The sequence below is a fragment of the Columba livia genome, chromosome Z (genome assembly GCF_036013475.1).
Source record: "Columba livia isolate bColLiv1 breed racing homer chromosome Z, bColLiv1.pat.W.v2, whole genome shotgun sequence".
Lineage (NCBI taxonomy): Eukaryota > Metazoa > Chordata > Aves > Columbiformes > Columbidae > Columba > Columba livia.
This window is the reverse complement of record NC_088642.1, coordinates 79,849,334-79,872,675: the sequence shown is the minus strand read 5'-3', so window position 1 is coordinate 79,872,675 and position 23,342 is coordinate 79,849,334. Positions and strand designations below refer to the sequence as shown.

At 38.3% G+C, this 23,342-nt stretch overlaps 1 long non-coding RNA gene across 1 annotated transcript; it reads left to right on the top strand.

Moving 5' to 3' along the window:
- Nucleotides 1–79: 79 nt before the first annotated feature.
- On the top strand, nucleotides 80–22,917 carry LOC110356823 (uncharacterized). The gene is made up of 5 exons (XR_010469060.1): nucleotides 80–2,661; nucleotides 10,021–10,205; nucleotides 12,886–16,413; nucleotides 17,769–17,836; nucleotides 19,262–22,917. It is a non-coding gene; the product is annotated as an uncharacterized LOC110356823 (long non-coding RNA).
- Nucleotides 22,918–23,342: the final 425 nt, after the last annotated feature.

The window sequence follows — 23,342 nt, the reverse complement described above, 5'->3', positions numbered from 1 at the left end:
GCGCCTCAGAGGCGGGAGCGTCTCGCCAGGCCCCGCCCCCTTTTCTCCGCCATTTTGTCTCCTGCCCGGGGTTTCCGCGCCCCTGGCGGGGGGGCGGGGTCGCTTCACTGAAGTGCGGTGGGGAAATGGCAGGAGGGACGTTCAGGAGTAACGAGCAATAAGCGGAATAATTGTAGGGGAAAGGGACCTGGGGGTCCTGGGGACAGCAGGGTGACTATGAGCCAGCACTGGGCCCTTGTGGCCAGGAAGGCCAATGGTACCTGGGGTGTACGAGAAGGGGGGTGGTCAGTAGGTCAGAGAGGTTCTGCTGCCCCTCTACTCTGCCCTGGTGAGACCACACCTGGAATATTGTGTCCAGTTGTGGCCCCTCAATTCCAGCAGGACAGGGAACTGCTGGAGAGAGTCCAGCGCAGGGCAACAAAGATGCTGAAGGGAGTGGAGCATCTCCCGTGTGAGGAAAGGCTGAGGGAGCTGGGGCTCTGGAGCTGGACAAGAGGAGACTGAGGGGTGACCTTATTAATGTTTACGAATATGTAAAGGATGAGTGTCATGAGGATGGAGCCAGGCTCTTCTCAGTGACAACCAATGATAAGGCAAGGGGTAAAGGGTTCAAACTGGAGGTTTTGTGGTTTTGTGAAAAACTGTGTTTTTCAAACACAGGAGGTTCCACTTAAATATGAGAAGAAACTTCTCAGTGAGGGTGGCAGAGCCTGGCCCAGGCTGCCCAGGGGGTTGTGGAGTCTCCTTCTCTGCAGACATTCCAACCCGCCTGGACACCTTCCTGTGTAACCTCATCTGGGTGTTCCTGCTCCATGGGGGGTTTGCACTGGGTGAGCTTTCCAGGGCCCTTCCAATCCCTGATATTCTGTGATACGTCAACATCTGTGCTTAATCTCTACAGTACTACAGAAACAGAGGTCACTGGGTGTTGATTTAGCTGATGGCTGTAGTTTTAAAAGTTGTAGGAGTCTGGTGAATGTGGGTGAGGCATGGTGAAGATACATGTGATACTGCCAACTTTCTTGAGTATATTCTTGTGTAGTTTTCTTGCAAAGTCACATTGTAAAGAAACCTGGACAATATGTCTGTCCCTTCATGTCTGGGAAAGGAATAATAAGAATTCTCACAAAGTTATTAATAAAGCAGTCGTATCTGTCTGGTTTTGTACATGCAGTATTTTAAGTTAAAGCTCTGGATTCCATTACATTTTTTAGCAGTTAAATATGAGATTGATGCTGCTTTCTCTGCTACATGAAATAGCTATGGACAGGCTGGAGATGGTCCAGTGAAGGGCCACAAAGATGATCCAAGGACGCGGAAGCTGCCATATGAGGAAAGGCTGAGAGAACTGGTCTTGTTCAGCCTTGAGGAAAGATGCGCAGGGGAGACCTTGTCTCTGTGTTCCTGTATTTAAAGGGTGGCTACAAAGAAGGTGGAGACTCCTTTTTTACAAGAAACCCCATGGAAAAGACAGGAGGCAATGGGTACAAGTTACTCCTGGGGAGATTCCAGTGGGACACAAAAGGGAAATTTTAAATGATGAGAATAATCAACCATTGGATAATGTTCCCAGCGAAGCGTTGGATTCTGCAACATTGGACATGTTTAAGATTCAGCTGGAGAGGCACTGGGCAATCTTGTCTAGACCATGCTTGTGCCAAGAAAGGTTGGGCCAGATGATCCCTGTGGTCCCTTCCAGCCTGGTATTCTATGATGTCTGTGTTGCAGGGAAACAATTTTTAAATGTCCGTTCTTGATACTATCTAAGGGAGGATATATATAGATATAGATATATACATATACATTTTTTTTTTCTTCCTCATGCTCACTAACACAACACATAAATTAAGGCAAGCTGACAGAACTGGGAATTTGAACAGTGAGATGTGATTATATTAGTTTTTATTTAGGCAGTCTGTTTTGGAAAATAGAGTATTTAGGACCAGTAAGGACAAGTTAGCACAGATTGTTTTAAGAGGCAAAGTCTGTTTATGCAGAAAGCAGAAAAGAGACATGAAACAACCAAGAGTTTTTTGAATATTTGAAGTGTATCAAATGAAAGTATTTGCATAAATTGGAATGAAGTACAAATATTGATTTAATTTTCATGAAGAATTTCCTTTACAAATTTCAAAACAATGTAATATAAACATGTTTGCACTAAGTGCACTTCTAAACACTTCAGAAATAGTTATGGGAGTAACTCATAGATTTGAACTGCAGTGATTTCCTACACCTGAGTTTTAATATGAGTAAATTAAACTGCCAGGAAAATTCAGCAGTAGCTTTTTATACTTATGAGTTGAGGTTTTTCTAAAGCTGGAGGGCAATCTGAATTAGTTCAGGTGCACTTTACTGGGATGTTCTCAGAGTTTCTTGGAATAATGTAACTCTTGAGTTGTTTTAGATGCAAAACATAACTCTATAAATCTAATTTGATGCTGTGTAAAACCAGGAATTCTTTCCTTTTTTCTTAACTTTTTTTTTTTTTTTTTTCCCTTTTCTTTCACTGTGTTGAGTTGACCGTACAAGGACAAGTGAATTGGAATTTTGCATCAGATAATTCTTGTCCACATGTATATTGATGTCTTCATCGGAACTTCAAGAGGTTTGTCATGCTTGCCTTCTCATTATGGAAGCAAAATCAACACCTCCACCCGGGTTTGTATTTATTCATATATCTGCTTGTTCTAGTGTTGTTATAAGCTCTGCTAAAGTGTCCTGTATAGATTACAGTTTCACAGACCTGTAGTTTTCCTTGGAATCTGCTGGAATAACTCAATATAGTATTTTCCATGCAAGGAAGTTTTAAGTGGGAGCTTAACCTACTCATTAGTAATTCAGCTGTTCATCATAGCTTTCTTCTAGTGGTTTTATGTGAGTGTCATTTTGTCCTGGTTATCTCTTAGTACTTATTTTGTCCATAGATACACCATAGCCTGTCCATACAGATGTCATCTTCACAAAAAAAAGCCTGTGACATGCAGCCTAAGTAGGTTTCTTCCACAGTGAATATCAGTGCTTTTAAGCATGTCTACAATGGCCTTATCATTTCTGAGTGATTCTTTATTCCTACACCATTATTAGCCAATATAGGGCTAATATAGGGCACCTTTTGTCCCTGTTTGTAGATTTAGTTGTGATTCCTTTAGCTAGTTGTTCTTTCAGATTTTTTCTCCGTCTAATTACATTTTTAATTTTATGTGTTGAATTTTGCAATTCTTTTTCTTTCTTCATTTGCTTAAGTCTTAAGTACATCAGAGGATGCTTTTCTGTTTCTGCTAACTTCCTTTGCTGTTCAGTCAGCCAGGCCTCTTTTTTTCCCCTGGTTTCTGAAGCCTTTCCTAATTGGAACTATGGCATGCTGCTTCTTATATGTTAGTTTGCTGTATCATCTTTTTAAAAAGTGTTCTCATTTGCATGTAGCTCTTCCTGTAGTGAAATTTATGGTGTTTGTTGCTTCTGAATTGATGCTGAATATAGGTATAAAGATCCGTGTTACACTGTGGCACTTAAGTGGTAAGATGTTGAACCAGACAAAGATCTTTCATATTACTGAGGACCAGGTAAATGGCTCATTTTCTTCTTGTGGTCTTGCAGCCAGCTGGTTCACAAAACAATCAGTGATGTGGTTTAGACATTTCTAACATAACGAGGTAATTTTGCTCAGTCTACTCAGAGGTGTTTTGCAGGTGTTTTCTGTCTAGACAGAGATCTGTAGGTAGATATGATAGCGGGTGGTAGATTTTCAAGAGAAGGAGTTACCAGTTTCACAGCTGGTGAAAAAAGTTTTATGAACACTCCTATCTGTTCTCCTTCAAAGTAAAAAGTAGGAAAGGAAGTATTCTAGTCCAGGCATTCGAGAAGACTGTGCAGGCAGATTTTTGAGAAACGGGCTCAGTTATGTTGATGGGAATTCTGGCAAAGGAATGAGAATATCTTCCAAATTATGAGAAATATGATGTACAGTAGTTATAGTGAGGATGTTCAAGTAGCAGGGCAAATTATTATAGGAGATGGTAAATGCTTCACTGAGTCCCTTTGTAAAAAGACTGTCTAACTCACATCCAAACTGCAGCTCACAAGAGGAATTGCTGGGTGAAATTACCTGTCCTGTGTTATTTGGAGGGTCAGAACAAATTATTGTGGTGCTACATTCAGGGTTTTAAACCTAAGAATCTTTGAATCTAGGTTTTTAATTCACATACAGATTTTTATAACTACAGTTCTTTCTTTCTTTGAAAAATCTGTTACTATGATTGCTTAGTTTTGCCAGATTATCTTCTTAATCCTCAATAATATGCTACATGTTGCTGCTTGTGAATGCAACTTGGTGATTAACTCTATCAGATACTGCTTATTGCTACTCACTTTTCCCCACAAAGAATATTCTTATTGAACTGCAAGACACAACATAATTAATAACTGTGATCTTGATGAAAGAAAGAAGCATAGAAAGCTTAGTGGACATTTTAGCAAAATACACAGGGCCATACAGATCTATGTGTTTCCAGACTGGTCGCTCCAGTCACTGAGATCCAAAGACAGAACCTAGATAGAAGTCATACTGATTCTTTCAGTCCTGTTTTATGAGTGAAGGAAACAGCCATTTGTAAATACTGAAATTATATGTAGCTAAGTTGGCAGGTATATACTTTGTGAAAACTTTTGAATAGGATAAACTCCAGAATTTTTTTAGTAGTGTCACTTACAGAGGTCTCAAGAGACAAAACAACTATCAAATATGACACAGAAGTATTGTTTTTCTGCAGCAATCATCCTGTATATTTGTTGGCAAAATAAATTATTTTGTCGAGCAGTTAAAAGTTAACTTATCTCTGGTCATAAGGTCAGGTAACCACAAGATTAAGCAGTTGCTAAATGCTGATTAATGAACGGAAAAGGCTGAATAGGAGTTCTAAGAGGCATTATAAAATAAATTTTAGTTGCATATTTTTAGCAAAAATATGAGTTAACAAATATCTGTAATAGAATTAGGGTAATTTGACAGTGTCTTACTATAATTCGACAATTGTAGTTCTACGTCTTTCAGAACAGTAATTTAGCTTGAATTATATATGATAGGTCTTTTTCAGCAAAATGAGTGTTCTGAAATGTAAATATGTGTTACAAATATGAAATAAACAATGAACAGCATTAAAAATAACATGGGGACCATCAGTTGAAAAAAAAAAAGTGTTAGTATTTGAAGTATCTGTATTCGACACAATGAAATACTGAAAATGTTGAAATGAAAGAATAGAGAATGGTAGTTTAAAATAATTCCTACTTTAAAAAGTTAGTTTATTTGCTTCCAAAGAGCCAACAACGTTACTGGAAGTGAAACAGAGTGTTAAGAGGATTTGTCCTGTGGAAACAGTTACAGTACTGTTGTGGACATGGATAGTGTAAGGATGCTTGTGGGAGAAGGTTGTTAGGAGAAGTAGTATCTTTTATTATTGTATTATGGATATATTTGTTAAAACCAGCCAAACTTCCAAATGAGCAAGCCATTCTTAAGGTATGAATTGATGGAGGTACTTTCAAAGGTAAATATAGACTAAAAAATATTTTTGTGAGGCATAGCTCAAAGGACACTTTTTTACCACTCAGGTGTTTTTTTCAGTAGATCAGTTCACAGATCCAGTTCACTATGTAGTTGCACAAAAACTTACACTAGTTTGCAGAAAGGTGTGGAGCAGCTCTTGCAATAAAAAGGTGGAAGTGGAGGCATAGAATTAGTGTTTCTTGGCAGCAACATTTGTTTGTGTTGGCTAAAAGCTTGTCCAACTACAGTTTCAGTGTTGAATACATATATATTATTTGGGATTAGGGCATGGGGAAATGACTACATGAAACAAATTATTTCCTAAATCCCAAATTTCTAATGTCTAGTGCATTTATGAATTTTAGTTCCCAGCATCATCTGTCATAACATTCAAGATAAGATGGTACTGTGGTAGATGTTAAAATATTTTGCAATTTTATAAGCAGATATGTTTATATGTTATAAATGGGACAATAAAATAATTGGAGATTTAGCTTTCTGCTGCAATATCTTTTATGTCCAAAAGTCTGGCACTCCACTGTGAGCTTTCTTTTCTTTCTGTCAACCACTGCTTCACAAATGCAAATTATGTGTTTTTAAAACTGTGTAATTAACATTATTAACATTTTACAGTTAAGATATTAACATGTTAACAATTAACATATACAGTTAGACTTACTGTTCCCAAACTCAGTTGAAATACTATGATTTTTGTGTCTATTTGGAATGCGGAAGAGGGTTTGTGTGTCCAGCTTGGCCTGTTAGCTCTGTTTGTATCTGGTTTACTACTAGGATTATAGGGAGAAGTAACACAGTGCTTACATAATTTATACTCTTAAATCATGACTACAGAAGTGCTGTAGGAACTTCATTGCTGCTTTTCTCCTTATTAGACAGACCAGTCACTTTTAAGTACTGTAGTGTCAGGTCTTTGTGAAAAACACAGGTAATATGGATGGTTGTGCATATATTTATAGGTTGAATGTTACTCATGAAAGCAAGTTGAGCATAGCTGTAGCTGGATGTGCATAGTGACAAAATTACAATCTTGGAAATGTACCTAGATAAATTTATATTCACCTTATGTGGACTAATTAAAAAATTGCTCCTTCATATAAATGATTCCTTGTGCTTATGGAGTCTCATTTATATGTACAAAACCACGTTGAAATGAATGCCTGACAATAGTATTTTATACTGACAGATTTTTTTTTTCATCAATCTCAAAGCACTTGGTAGCATTAATTAAATCTCACAGAAGTCCATATAAAATAGTTAATGGAGGGTTTATTGTATGGAATCTATTTTAGAGGCTTCATGAGAATACAGTTGCATAGTGAGTAAGAGCTACTTTGCATTATTTATTTTGTCTTGACGTCTTTTCTCTGAAATGGAGTATGTAAAGCTCCTTATTTATTATCATAGACACCAAGACACATTTGGTTTAAAATTACTGTGAGCAGCATTACAATTACTTGCATTTTGAACTCTCTCTGTAACAGTCATTGGCTGGTTGCTAAAACTTGGGTCTGAAGGAGCTTTTTTGTGTATAGGAATATCTAGGAGGCCTGAAATCACCCTGTTTATCCTAAACTTACTTGCAGGCGCAATACTTAATTTACATCAGTAGTAAAAGCCACAAATGCCCTTGATTTTTCTGCTGTATTTGTGCTTACTTTTTAAATAGTTTAATGAAAGATATATTTTTTTTTAATTTTATTAGAGGGGTTTGAAGTGTTATTGCATCAGAGCAGTATGTGGTTGAAGATATGCAAGGAGGCAAAAATGTTCCCTCAAAATCCAGTTGTTCTAATATACTTGTGATACGTGTCAGATAATTTTCTGTCAGTCTCCACCTTTACGATTCTTCAGTTATGCACAAATATTTTTAATGTATTTGTATTTCTGAAATATTTTTTGAATGTCTGCGCCCTGGGAGACAGGTGGAGCTTTGGTGTCTTAATGCGTAGATAGGAGTGTTGGGAGGAGGCATTAAGGCTGGTGGTTGTCATACAGGGACTGCAGTGCAGACATAACCTAGGGGTGGGATGTCTAGGGAGCGAAATGCCAGCTCAAGTGCCATTTGCTTAAACCTCAGTTCACCTCTAAATCTAGACTGGTATTACTGCATAATGTTTCAGGGAATAAGGGAAAAGAGAGCTGTGAGTAATTTGAATGGGAAGTCTGAAAAGCTCAGTTGCTCACAGGTGCATTGTCACTTGGTATTGATCAGTCAGTTACTATTTCTGTGAGAAGACTGTGTTTCAAAAGAAATACGGCAGTATAAAGGGAAATGAAGGTGGAAGAAGGAGGGTTTTTTTGTTTGTTTGTTTGTGGGTTTTTTGGTACCTTTTATGAAAAGAAAAATATTTATTCAAGGTCAAATTGCGTTTCTCTGTAACTTACTGGACCAATGCAATTACACCTCTATTTACTATTATTTTAGGTTCTTAAGTACACTTTCTAGACTGACATTTTCAGAAACTTGTAGTTAGTGATAAGCAGTAGCTCTCTATATTATTTGCTTTCTCTAACAGCAGTAGACTGTTTAGGTGTTCAGCAACTGTTGCTCTCATTTTTCTTGTTTATACATTGTCAGGCCATAAATTCACTTGTGACAGTACATGCACAACAGGTTTTAACAGTATCTTTTACAACAAGGATACCTGCTGGTGGAATTACTTCTGACTTACCTTGATTAAAGAACAGTAGCTGGTGTTTCTAAAAGCTATTCTGAGATACCTTAAGCAGACATGCCAGTGTTGACAGGAGGTGAAATTATGTAATTTTAATTTTGGTGTTACTGAAAATGTAAATAGAAATTAATATCTTGTTTCACACAGCTCAAAGCTGGAGCTTCTGTCAGGGCCTACTTCTGCTAACAGGTGTTCTCTTGATCTGCAACATTTTTCTGAGGAAGGTGGTTAGTCCATCTACTGACAGTCCTGCGGAGAAGTAGTGAAATGGTATGCTCTGCCTATGGGCAAGTGAAAAATCTTCTGATAACTTGTTGAATTATGCTTTGTTTGATGCTGCAGTAGCAATGAGACTGTTTGGGCTGTGTGTTTGTCGTTATCCTTGACACTGAGGGGCGTTAAGAGGACAAGGCTCCGTTAACTTGACAGTGGCCTTATATTTAAATATTTACATATATAGCAATATACATAAGTATACATATTTGTATACATAAATACAGCTTAAAGAGACGTAGTCTTTATGGTTGTACTACACTGTTGAATATGAGGGAAGTCCCGAGAACCTCCTTTTTGTTTTCTAGGTATAGTATTTTCTGCCTTCTGTAAATCTATCACCTTAAACTATGACCATTTCTTCTAATATGTTGATTCATTAATAACATCCCAGTTCAGTCAAGCTATATTATTTGCTAGTGAGCCTTTCAGTCCCTCTGCTGACGTGCTCACTGATCTCTCCTCTAAACTTATGTTTTTCAATAATGTTTTTGCTATATTCTGGTTAAATTGAATGTGTCAGCTACAAATTATCATTATAATGAAATATTAACTGTTCACAATGTTGAATGTGAAATATGCTGGTGGCCACTAGTTTATATTCATTGTGCGTCAACATTATCACCTTTGTTTATGAGGTCAACAAAGAGCTAATATCTACTAAAGCTCAGATATTTTTTGTTTAAGGACTGGCTGTGTTTGGTCAGCAGTCAAGCATTCTGAAGTGATAATGAGTTTAGATTTGGTCTTGCTTATGAATTTGCTATGTAATTCAGGCAGTACTGACTCATTAACTTTAAATATGAACGTAAAATGAGGTGACAGTGGGGATGATTCACATCTTCTTCATTACAATCACTAACAAGATAATTCTGTTAGAAAGTCTGGAGTCAGACTTATCAGTCAAATTAATAAGACAGACAGGAGGAAGTATTTCAGTGATAAACTTTTCGTAGTGAGGTAAGCAGAAGATGCCACACTATATTTAGCTGAAAGTAATTTTCAAAATGTTTCCAACTATTGCCTAGCCATTGGTTCCTAAGTTTCCACAACAAAGTTTGTGCAAAGCTGCAAACTACAAATGCAGTCCAAGAGCTAAATAAGTGTGATTTGTTTGTTTATGGGTTTTTTGGTTGGTTGGTTGGTTTTGGTTTTGTTTGTATGTTTACCTAATGGGAATCTCATGCTAGTTATTTGCCATACATTTTGGCACTGAGTCTGTTTCTATGATGTATTCAAACATTTTCCGAAGGGAAGCTAAATTTTGACACGGTGCAGATTCCTATTCCAGAATGTACTGTGCATGTTCTTCTCCTCATCTTAAAACAAACTATCTTTTTACGAGAAGACAATGTTTGCTTTGTTCTCTCTGAGGCACAATGGTAGAATTACATGCTGTATTAAGTTTATGTGGCAAGGTTTTGCTAGTGTGGGGCTGCAGGACGAGGTCTTGAAATAGCCAGCTTGTGTTACAAAAATGTAAACTTTTCTTCCTTGCCTCAGAATACCTGGACTTGACTCTCTGTGCACTCTGGATCATCTCAAGTTGACTGACAGAGGGTCCAGGAATGCCCTCTAGAAGCAAAAAGACTGCTTGCACTCCTGAGACTGTGTATCAGAATGCCAAATCTGGGAGAGATGGGGCACCTTGACAGTGAGACGGGCTGCAAGTCCAGCAGGAAAAAACAGTGAGGACATGAAGCGTGTTTTGTTTTCCTTTGACAAATCTGGTCTGGTTGCAGGTAGTAGGAGGGTTATAGTTCTAACCAGCAAGTCTCTCTCCCACCAGCCTTCCCCAGAATTAAAAGCCAATCATTTCTCCAAGTCAAGCTTGTGAATAAACATCAAGTATGAATATAGGTGCAAGTAGAAACTGAAGCTTGAAGGTTCATGACTGTACAGAAACACTGATGTTGGAGTATCAGGCAGTAAGGATGTTTCCAATGCCTTGTATGAAGTCTGTGTATCACCTTGAGCTCAAAAATGCTTGTTCAGGCTTTACTTGAACATTTTTAAAAATCTTTTTTTATCAGCTTCATATTTGTTCCTGAAATTAAAAAAAATCCTCTTAAGTGTCTAAAGAGATACATTCTGAAATTCATCTTGGGTGGACTTACTGTCATTTTTAATCCTCTGTGGTTTCAAACTTTATCAAATTCTTGGTATGTTTATCAAATACCATGAAAAATTCCTATTGTTCAAAAGGTGTCTTTTTTCATGTCTCGTCTTTGTCATATTCTGTGTCTTGAAGAGATATGTGTAATGCTTCTGTGGAAAACTTGATAGCTTCAGCGGCTTGTCACTGGGGACCAGCTTTCTCCTCTAAAATAGTTCATTTTGTAAATGGCAATTCAATACATTTTATATAAGGGAGTTGTTACCAAATAGACTTGGGAATAGCAATGGATTTTTTTTTTCCACTGCACATGGTCAATTGCTTCACAGCATTTCATTTCACAGTTGGAAACTTGACTCCTGACTAGAGTTGTGTGATACTACCAATTTTTGCTTTGACTATTCAAGTGTAAAAATGGCTAAGTTTGCAAGAATAGAGCATATTTAATCCAGCTCAAGCTTGTCACGTTACTGTAGAGCAAGTGATTATTGTCTACGAAAGTAACCAGATTGAAATACTGGAAATCTGAAACAGAAAAACTTCATTTTCGTATAGGTACTCAAGTTGACTCAAAAATAATTTTGGCTGTTCTTGATCCCAATGTAAGGTTGATAACATTGTATTCTTATTAAAAATACACAGAACTGAGCAGATTGATGGTTCTTTGTAATCACCTTTATCCTTCTATTCTGTGCTATTCTAGCACATAGCACAGTTAATCTAGCTAAATGGGTTCTCTTGTGGTTCCTCAGAGTGGTGAGCGGGGCTGAGGCAGCAGAGACGTGATTTTTTTGCAGTGGATGTTTAGCAAGCTTTTGCTTTGGTAGAGCAAGCACATGAATAAGTAGCTATTGCTGAATCTTGCTTGAATACTGCTGTTAACATTTTCAGATAAATACGGTGCATGACTATTTGCCAAAATGTGCTTGAAGCTGCAATTCTGTGGGTCAAAATTCAAGGCCAGATGTTTCTGCTTGTGGGAGTATGGGGCAGAGATATAAAGTTTCTATAAAAAAGTTCAGTTTTCCCATATTGTTTTTTATGTATGTGCATGCCATATATCAACTTCTGATACAAAATATTGTTGTCACCGATAGCACTTTCTCCTAGATTATATCTAAAGTGTGAGAATGGCACACATAGAATGAGGATGTAGAAACTTGTCTCTTTGAGCTTGAGGGTGCATGCCACCACTTCAGCCCAGCTCTTGCCTCTGCTCTGCATTGATGGGTTTTCTTTCCTGTGGAAACTACTTACAAGCCATATAACCAGAGCCAAAAGATATTCTGTCATTTATTCTTTTCCACCAAATTCAAAGTATTTTTCTAGTTCTGTCTTGGCAGACACCCCAGTGCCGTTTCACCTTTTGATGTTTTCCTTAAACGGCAGTACTCAGTTTCCTTTATTGAGTACTTGATCCATGGGCAGTGATTTTGGGGAGAAAGCAAGAAGGAAGCAGAGGGCAAGGGATGGAGGCAAATACATCCAAAAAGGGTATTTGGTAAAAGATGAGAAAGGGACTAGTGAAAGAAATTATAGACGATTGGATGGTGCACATCCATGAGATCGACAATATTGTCTTGTTTTTTGTGCTACTATTCAAGTTTGGACTCAGCAAGGCTCTTTGGTGTATGCATGACACTGCATGGTACTCATATAGGCTGAAGTGCCTCCTAAACTGGGATCGGCCTTACAAGTGATCCCTTGTTTGCGTCTGATGCATCTGATTTGGTGTCTAAATAAAAGGAAGACAGTAACACATCATTCTGTCATCATAGTCTCCAAAGGGCATGTGAATGTTATAAGGAAATATCTATTAAACCTCCTGGAATTAGAAGTGACAATATAATAAATACGTTCACTTTTTATTTACTGTGCTTTGTGTGTTGTTTATTCTTTTGCCTCCTACTGAGACTGATACATTTGTTGAAAGCATAAATATTTTTTTCAGATCTGTCACGCTCTTTTAGTAAAGCGTTTTAACAATAAGCCAGTGTAATGGAAGTTGTGCAGAGGCATGCTTGTGTTGGTGATACATGTAATGATGATAACGCATACTTATGACAGTTTGTAGTACTTCCTTTTTTTTTGACAGAATATTTTTGTGCAAGTCTTGAAATCTTGATCAGCTAACTGTGCTTTGCAATCCTACCATTCTCTGCAACTCTACTTTCCTCATTTTTCATGGCTTTTGTTGATGGACTTTCTCATAGCATTTCCTGACAATTTAGCATTTTTTTTTTTTTTTTCAGAAGTTTCAACCAAGATTACACAACTGTTCTCTCAGAACTAGGCCTGGGTTCAAGTCAGCTGATCACTGGAGAAGATTATCTAGAAAATTTGAAGTCCCTTGCTCAGGAGTCCCATAATAGCCTTCGCTGACTTTCCTTGAGAGTCGTCTTCATTCCTCATAAAGCACAAATATGGGGTAGTTTTCAGTTTATGCTTGGATTTATGGCAAAGGAGGAAAGATGAGTTCATAAGACAAAGTCCAGATCTGAATTTAGTCTGTGATTTAGATTTGAAGGGATCAGCAGCAGCTGCTGTCTACGTGAATTTATATTCTTTGATCAACAAGACAAGCAGCTTGTTGTTTTTCTTACTCCTGTGCCTGTAGCTGTATGATCTTAGGAATGAGTCTTGTCAAGTCTCGGACTTAGTGACACACAAGTTATTTTGGCCACAGACTACAACAGCAAACACAGGTGCAGAGTGTTCTGCTTATGTTAAGTGTCTTTCTCTGTTGTTCCTACCATGTATTATTCCTTCCCCTGAGTAAAAACTGCCCTCAACAATGTATTCATGATTCTCTTTTCTAGATACATTGTAAAGAAAAAAAAATTCGTTAAAAAATAATCCCATGAGAGTTTTTCTAAGCAATATGTCATGGTTTCTAGCTAGATTTCTGCTTGCCTACAGACATTTTATAACCTTCTTAATTTTACTGACTTAAATTATACTGTATCATACAACAATGAATTGTTTCTAGTCACCAGATCTCATTCTAGAGAAGCAGGAAAAGTCAATCCATTGTCTGTGTGCAAGTAAACAAACAGAATCTATATGTGCTATTTGGTATGGTGCAAGGGCTCTATTACTGTTCTTTTGGCGTTCATGTTACTCAGATAGCAAAGATACACCCTGATTATTTAGCATGTACACTTTACCATCAGGACTTCCAGAGGTGCAGGTACTTTATGAGGAAGGCCATGTGTGATAGTTGTTGATGTGAGACTGTAGTTGCCACAACTTCTGCTGTGTAGGACTTGGGTTGTCACTAGAGTGGCACACAAAATGAAAGAAGCAATATATAACAAATAGATGTTCTTTTTTTTGTGTGTGTGTGTTTGTTGTTGGTTTTTGTTTGTTTGTTTTTTGTTTTCTTTTTCCTTTACACAGATTGTTTTGTTTCTGTAGTCTTTTTGTCTCAGAACTTTGTGGTATGGTAAAATGTAAGGAGTGCTGGGAATGATAGAGTTTTTACACAATACTTCATGGAGACTAAGAGCTCACAGAACTAATAAAAACTTAAAAATACCACAAATTTTCAAAATAGCAATTTTGCATTCATTTCAGTAGAACCAGAGCTGTTCTGAAATGTGACTTGTCAGTCAGTCCAGGACTTTATAGATTGTCCTTGGTAGTTAGGTGACAATCACTGAGAATTTACTTTCAGTTTTAGCCCTGGAACTGACTGTCCTTTATATAGAGACTTATTGTATTGAAGTAAATGTAGCTGGATGAATAGTAACCTGTGAACTCTTTTTTCCAAATGTGCAGTATGTGAGGAAGCTTTATCAGCTGGTCACTGCTTTGTTCACTGCTTGGATGTAACTGTAGCTTTGAGTTTGTTTTTGCTTTTTTGATTAATTTTCTCCAAGCCCTTGATTGTTGCATAGGTCAATGAACTGCGTCCCTGCTGCAGAATGCATTCTGTTACCCTGTAGCGAAATGAATGGTTTGACTTCCTGCTTTCCTGATACTGGTGTTGGGCTTATCTCACCTGGCTTCAGCCTGAGTTTTATGCTGGTAGGATGGTTGTCCACATCTGCTGGAATGGTTAAGGGTATTGGGAACATTAAGAATAAATGCAACAGATAGCTCAGGTAGTGTGAGGAAATGGAAAAAAATGCTTGGTATTTATGTGTGAATGAATGATAAATTAAATGTAATATGGTAGTAGGTGTGTATATAAATCTGTATATACACTGTACGACTTGATATGGCTATAAAAAGCATAACTGGGCAGGAAAACAACTTAGAGATTTCCTGCCAGAATCTTTCTTCACAAGAAAGCATTATTTGATGAAACTGGAGCTGGAGAAATTTCCTGGGAAAATGTTTGAAATACCTCAACAATACTTTCCTACTGGTAAGGTTTTTTTTTTTTTTTTTTTTTATTGTTTGAAATGAAATTGTACATCAATATTTTGGATATTATATACCAGAGGATCTCAAAATGATGACCTTTTGCTCTCTGTTTTTTAGGGAAGAAACAAAAAATGTATGTAGCTTGACAGGGACTCATTTGATTTGGCTTAGTTTCATTTTAAGTCAAGACAACTTATTTTTGAGGTCTATAGAAGTGTCTCTGCTTTACAGCCATGTCAACAAGAAGAAAAAAAGACTTCCACCAGGACCTGTGGTACCTACAGAGAAGATGCACGTAGAAAGATCCTTGAGGTTACAACCTCACAGCTACACTGAGAGTAGAAGCCTGTGGCAGAGCATTTTGACAGCTGTGCTTCCCTGTGAAGTAGCACCAAGTATCTTAAATCAAACATCAAAACTCTAAAAATAGTGCAAGCAGTTTATGCAATGGGTGAGAAACTCAAATGTCAGCCTGAAAGAGTAAAAGTAAATAACTGCAAAACTGCAGTTTTAGGGCTAAAGTGTATATATTATTTTTTCTCTTTAAAGACAGGCACAGAATGTTGTCTGTTTCTCTGGAAAAATGAGAACTCCTCGGTAGGAGGAAGAGTTCTAACAGTAAGACAGTTCATTTTCCTCCTGTTCCTGTGGATGTTAGATAAAAGTGGAGGAAATCTAATGTCTGGAAAAGATGTAGATTAAAAGTTGGGGAAAAAAAAATTACCCTGGGCCTCAAAACAATACGATACAATAATTGTTTGAAGAAAGATAAAAATACATAACCCTAATACAGAATAGGAGGAAATATAGTGTAAAACATGGATCTCAGAAAATTTGTAGAATACTTGATAGCAAACTCAGAGAATGATTCTAGAGTTTGTAAGATGAAGAGCCTGTCTGTTGCCTTCTATCTTATTTTGCCAGTTTTATCCTAGGAAAGTAGATAGAAAACCTGACCTGTGCTCAGTGTAGACAGAAATAAATGACTAATGAATGTGAGAGTCAGCGCATGTTAATTTGAAAGTTCCTATACCGATGACTTAACATGAAGATGGAAGAGAAATTCAGAAGGAGTTTTCAGAGCCTTCCAATATTTCCATTTTCATTTAATATTTGTCTGAGTTAGAGTAATCAGAAAGAAATACAAAGCGTATTTTATCTCTTAAAAAAATATTTTTGTTATCCCTCCTCCCAGAAAATATGGGCAATGTGGTGCTTGTTTTTACTCTGTGAAGCACTTAAGTCTTTTTACCACCGAAGAAATGTGAGGAGTTAATTTTGTCTATCTCTGGGGAGAAGAATATGAAACTCTACCCGTACTAAAAATAAGCAGTTGTTACTTGAGTTGTCTTTAGTCAGCATGGTTTTCTGTGGGTTTTGCTCCTAAAACAGCTGCAAATAGGAACAAGGTAAGAGCCACAGATTAATATATATTATGCTAATTATGTTATTTGCACCAAGCCAAATTCTGTTAGTTTCTTGTCTTTCCTAGGTGATGTGTTTATTTGGAAAACAAACAGAAGAGGTCAGGTCTCTATGTGCATCTCTTTCCTCAAGTCAAGTCACTTTGTCATAGAGGAAGGAAAATCCAGCATTTCAGGTTGATCTTTGTGTAGTAACGTTTTAATAAAGGAATTGGTATACGGTCTCTCTACAGGTAAACCTGTCAGAATCCCACTGAATTGCTTAAGGGAGTAGCTTATAACGGATGCCAAGTGTGATGAGTTGGCTGATATTCAGAGCTGCTTCGGTTTTGCCCATTCGCAGCGTTTGCTCATCCTGTTGCATTGTCGTGGTGCTGAGCCAGACCTGATGATGCAGCACAAGCTGAAAAGCTTGACACGACCACCAGCTGGAGCAGAGAATACAAATGAGTTTTAAGGGAGGGAAAAAGGGAGGTGGGGAATGAGTGAAGTGAATATTAAAAATTTAAATAGTCGATGTCAGCTAGCTCAGTTGGACTGGAACAAGTTAGGAGATGCTGACACAAAAGGGATGTTAGAAAGTAGGTGATCATAATGAAAAAATGGGGGAGGTAATCTCTCCAGCTGCTACAGCAGCAGACAGAAAAAAACCCTTACTGAACAACCTCTGAAGGTCACTAATCCATCAAGAGCTAACTAGCTTATAAATGGTGCTAACATTTCTATTGTATCTGCAAATGTGGAAAATGTCAATTACTACAATGAGCAGTGCAATTTACTTGTGCAAACTGATAAAAAACTATGGGGAATATCTAGTTAATATAATGATTTCATTCAGCAATCTACTGAAAAGAATTTTTTCCACTCAAGATTAGGAGTTGGGTTAGATGCTTTCTTATACACCGACAAAACAATAATAAGTGCTATAAAAAAGGCTTTCTTAGGCGAAATGTAATTTGAATTGTAGTGGTTGTAGGTTTCCTTTAAATATTTTAGTACCTAATAAATATTCCAACAACAATGTAGATGAATTTTAACAGAGTGTCTTGCTGATACTACTCATGCTAATTTAGAAGATTTACAGCAATTACCATTCCTGAAAGCTAAAAAATAGTGAGTTATTTCATGAACACATAAAACAAGGCCTTCAAAAAGATTTAACAGGACTCTTAAAATGAAATATTTGGCTCAGATATAGTTTGAGCTGGTTACAAAATTAAAGTGCACTGTCATTCCTGACATTCATAAAAATAAATTATTGTGTATTGTTTCCTTCTCTTTATTTCTGAATACTGATCAGTTTGAAAGAAACTGTATCTGTTCATTCTCTTGTTTCTAAGGGTGTTTGGAGTTTGCTGTGTGCATATCCAAATAACCATTTAACCATGGAGCCGAAGAAGTCTGTCTTGTAAGTTTATTTAGGGTAAAATAGACAGCTTAGTCTTTTAAGTAACTGGAACCTTTTGTAAAAATCATTGTTTTCTGTGCTAGTGTTTGCAGTATTGTCTGTGCTGTTCTTGGTGCTGTTCTGTGCGCCTGCTTAAAGCAAGCCTGGGACCAGTGCAAGCCCTATAACCAGCTGGAGAGGCGTGATCCTGGAAAAGAGCTGGAAGTAGATTGTTTGAAAGTGGAGTTACAGTGAGAGAGAGAGAGCGCGGGTGTGTTTGTTACAACAGAGGATTGAGCTCCTGTTAAGCCAAGCAAAATCCCCCCTTAGCGCTGCCCAAATTCAGACGTTGATTGCGGGCAACAGACCCTGAGGACTGGGACAGGGATATGTGGGGAGTGGTCTTCTCGGAGCAGCAGGTCTGTGAACTGGAGCCCTCTCTTCAGACTGAGACGCCACTGGTGGGAACTGGGTCGCATTCTTCTCCTGATTGCAGAGTCCACATCCTGAGAATGGTTGGTGGCTCCCATCACAGTTACTTCGCAGTTTTAACTGGTGTCCAGCCGGTCCCACAGACTCACAAACTGAGCTTTCATCATAGCTTTGTGGTTGGAACTCGACCGTCTTCATAAGAAGGAATCTATTTTGTCAATAAAAATGATGGGCAGTGGCACTTAACTATTGATTATGAAAACTGAATAGTAACATCACACCCCTAACAGCTCTGGTCCAAAATACGTCCTCAGTGGTGACTGCAATACAAGCAGCAGCCCATCCATGGAGGTTGCAGCAGCCCTTCCTTAGATGTCGAAGATATGTTTTTCATGATTCCCCTAAGGGAAGAAGACAAAGCACAATTCACTTTTACCTGGGAAGGGAAACAACCAAACAGTGCGAGCACTGTGTGAGTGGTTTAGTGTCCTGTCCACCCCTGAGAATATCCAAAGTGATAATGGCACACATTTTTCAGGATTGGGCTGGGGGGTGGAAGGTATTAAGTGGGTGTTTCAAACACCATATTACCCCCAAGCCAATGGGATCGTGGAACGGACCAATGATCTGATTAAAAAACATGCTGACATCTCGCAACCTAGCTGGGACACACGGCACAAGCTGTCCTCATAGTCGAAAACCGCTGGAGAGCTATGGAAGCCCCAAAATCAGGGCATTTTGCCCTGAGAGGCTGCTAACAAACAACGACTCTATAACAGACAAAGGGAAAGACCAGCCCCCAAGAACACAAGTGGGCCAGCCTGTCATGGTGAGACTACCTTCCATTGGTATTGTGCCCTTGACTTTAGCAAAACCTAGAGGCTTATAAGTTTGGGAGGCCCTTAATGAAAATGGGAGAACCCACCACATCAGTGTCTGGTGGATAGTCCAGGACGTGTAGCTCCAAAAGCCCAGTTCCAAGGGACCAAGGCCCATCTTTGTGTTCTCTTGCAGGATGAAAGGAAGATGGACAATCCTGACTGTTCCTACCAAGGAACATATGGATGTGGTGGAAGAAGCTCCAGCTGAGACTGAGTGGTTGTTAGAGTCAGTCTTTGGAATGAGGGTCACACCAGGGCAACACCAACATGCCATTCAGGATGCAAGCCTGCAACTGGAAGCACTAATGAATTCTATGCATAATATTGCATAAGCTCTTTAAGTCATCAGCAACATGAATACAGAAGGACTGTCCAAAGCCAGGCCATATTGCACTTGATCATATTGAAGGAAAAAGGTGTGTACAGGAAGCCATGTCTACATCCTGAGCATCTGGGTGCCATTACAAGAACCACTATGAGGACAAATAACAGCAGACTCAGGGTCAATTGTTGCTGTTCTGGGAACAAGCTGGTGAAAAAACTTTCAATGCATTTATTTTCCTTATCAGGATGACTAACCAGCCTCCTCCACCATTTGATAATAACTGTAATTGTTGTAATTTGCACTATTCTGTTCTTTATTAGTAGGTTGACTTGTAATGATAATGTATAACAGGAAAATGACACATAAGGTATGATGATCCACAGTGGGCATTAAAAGTCACTAACAGAGTTCCCCCTTTTGACTTCAGAGGCAAGAGATGACTGTACTACAACTCCAGAGTGGCTTGTCAGATTGTGACTGTGGTCACAGGGTGGATTGTGTGGCAGTTGCACATCCCCCTGAGACCTGGAGCCTTCAATGGGGCAGTTGATGGCTCCTTAGCACCTTTTGTTGCCCCACTGTGCCTGTCCCCATGTACACACCTAGGGTGGTACCAAGGTGCTGTTACTCACATCCTTGGAGCACAGTGACTTCACCTCTGCCAGCTGGTGGGGCAGGAGAGGTGGGACCCTCGGTCATTTGGCAGCGTCCTCAACAAAGGAGGTGCCCAGAAAAGCTGCAAAGCTTCTGGACTGTGTTGGAATGCCCACAGCCAGATGTCACCAGGCTATAAAACAAGGTCCTTGCTGAAGGCATCCTTGGGAATGGTCTTCTCAGAGCAGCAGGTCTTTGAACTGGAGACACTGTCTAAGGAGACTTCCCGGAATTGAGAGCGCCTTGTTTGAGTGAGTGGTTATTTACTGGATATACCCTTGAATGAGTCCTTGCCTAACCAGGCAAGTCCTCACCTAACCCAGGCAAGTGATTATTTCTTGTGGGTACCCTGGAGTCAGAGGGCTCTGGTTTTGTTTCTTGTGAGTGTGTGCATGCATGCTGTGGATTCTCATTATTCTTATATTGTTGTACCCCAGTGATCTCCTCAACTGATATCCGAACCTGTATTTTATGTCGTCGAGTGCTAATTGTATAAACCCTGTTTCTAGTAGTTTCGTTGGTTGCACTTTTCCAGGTAGAATAAAGTCTGTTTTGAAACTTGTCCACTTAAAACTGACTTTGGGGTGCCTCCATAGCAATCATATTCATAAATTTGATTCAATTTTTAATTGTCTTTCCGTATGTTCCTTAGGATATCTAATGTGCCACCATCTGAGCAGGTATCATATATGTAGAGATTTTTTTCTTTTAAAGGCGAGGGAGAGAAAGCCCACACGAGGAGTTCACAGCCTTTCAGTTCAGAGGTGAAAACCAGATTGTAGTGAAATCAGTAAGAAAAAACTCTATTGATTAGTGAGGCAGGATTTCTATATCACTGACAATTGGCTAGAAGTTCACTAGCTGCACTGACCACTGTAAGACTTTAATTCCTTATCATGTTTTATCATCGTCAGGAAGAATAGCACTAGAACTTTATGTTTTACAATTTTTTAATCAAATCTCTGATAAATATTCTGGACTAGAATAAAAATTATCTCAAAATTATGTGCTTTTACATAATGCCACATATAAATGACATAATGCCATATATAAAGTGTTTGAAGTTCAATGGGGAAAAATTTTCTCAATAGTAGTTCATAAGCTGGCAGTTTATAATTAAATGAATTGATAAGTTTGGAAGATACAGAAGAGCTGTGTAAAATACTCTAAATATAAATCTAAACAGGTTGAATCCTCTACCAATGTCATAGTCTTTGCTGAAATTAGGTAGTTCAGAAAAACAACCACCAGCACATGATATGGTTTCCCCACATACATCTAAAATGTTCTTTGATCATGTAAAGTTCAGGTAGTGAATTAAAAGTATGAGAAGTAGTAAACTAGTTCACCTTGATTCCAGGGGCGGAAGCAAGTGACAGATGACAGTGTGAATTAAGCCAACCAGGCATATATGATAGAGCATGTAATACATAACTGTAGTTATGCAAGTGTAAGCATGAAAGTGGCAAAATTTCTCTCAGCCTCTGACTGTAGCCATGGGAAAAATTTAGTTGTATATGTTATCCATTCTTCAGGTGTTCAAAAAAACATGCTCTGTGCTCCAAAGCAACTATTCCACATAATGTTAGAAAATAAACTCAGAATTTTTGTTACAAATAATGTCTCTTTCATAGGAATATACTGATAAATATGTACACATTCTCTTAATATACGCCCAAGTAAAAATTCTGAACTTCATAATATTCTTCAGTGTTATTGTTTTACAACTACGGGGTAGTACATGTCCTGTGAAACGTAGCTGATAATAGCATGGTAGCAATTGGGCACTGCTTCAATTTCACTTGAAAATTAAGGTTACTTTTTCTAAGAAAGAATGGAAGCCTGGAGACTATTTCAATTTGTATTCTTCAGCTGCTCTCCTTGCAAACAGTCTTGCATTTAAGCTGTTTTGAATGTTGCCTCGTGAGCATGTACCACCATAATCACAAGGAACTCTTAAATTTGTGCTGCTTGTGCCAGACTGGGATTTTGAAGGGGCTTTTGTACAATTTAATTGGAGTGTTCTTTTCCTTCTAATTTTCATAGCTTTTTATATACCACTGTTGTGTCTACACCTTTTCTTACCGTTGTTTGCGAATGATACAGAATTAGCATCCCAAAAGCACATTTACATTGTGAGATGAAAGAGGGAATCTTACAATTAACTTTTCAAGTGGTAGAGAGACAACTGAGTATTCTTGCTGCTCTGGGGTTATGAGCGGAACATGCTGCTTACTGGATTGTTTAGCTAGAATTTGAAATATGCAGGAGAGATTAAACAGGGGATGTGTAGTAGTCTGATTTGCAAAAACTTTCTGAAGAAATTCACCAAGTGCTCTTAGTGCCACACTCTCACGGAGTTTTACTCAGGCACTGATGCAATCAGCTGCAATATTTAATGTTGTATTCAGCCTAAATCTGTAAGCCGAGTAAGTCTTCATCTTTAGGATGATTGTTAGAATAAGAAACGCCTGAGAGTCTTTTTTAATCACTCTGAACATGCAGAGAAAGCAGCACTGCAAATAAAGTTGAGCTGAATTTTGTATTTTAGTATAGATTTACTCGTGTTATACGTGAGCTATACAGAATAATTTAGTCCAAACCCTTTCTTCCTTGACTACTGAATTGTTTTTAGAAGTTTTGAAGTAAATCTGACAAGGATAGAAGCATTTTTGAAAATGGATGTTTTAAAAATTTGTCACTTTGTGCAAAATAATGGGGGGCGGGGTGAGGAAATAAAAGTGTTTTTAAAGTCAGCTTGAAATAACATCATGTTATTTCTTCCCCCAATGCTAAAATATCACAATTGTACACATCCTCAGTACAAGAGAGATATGAACATGCTGGAGATAGACCAATAAAGGCCATGATGATGATGATGATGAAGGGACTGGAGCATCTCTCCTATGAGGAAAGGCCCAGGGAGCTGGGACTATTCAGCCTGGAGATGAGAAGGCTCAGGAGAAAACTCATCAATGTGTATGAATATATGAAGGGAGGGTGCCAGGCTCCTTTCAGTGGTCCCCAGTGACAGGACAGAATAAGTTCTGTGAATTTAATTAATTGCAAAAGTATTTCACAGCATTACTCTAAAATTATGGATGTATATTACCTAGGTATCGCAGTATCACAGTATCACAGTGTGTTTGGGATTGGAAGGGACCTCAGAAGATCATCCAGTCCAATCCCTCTGCCAGAGCAGGAACACCCAGATGAGGTTACACAGGAACATGTC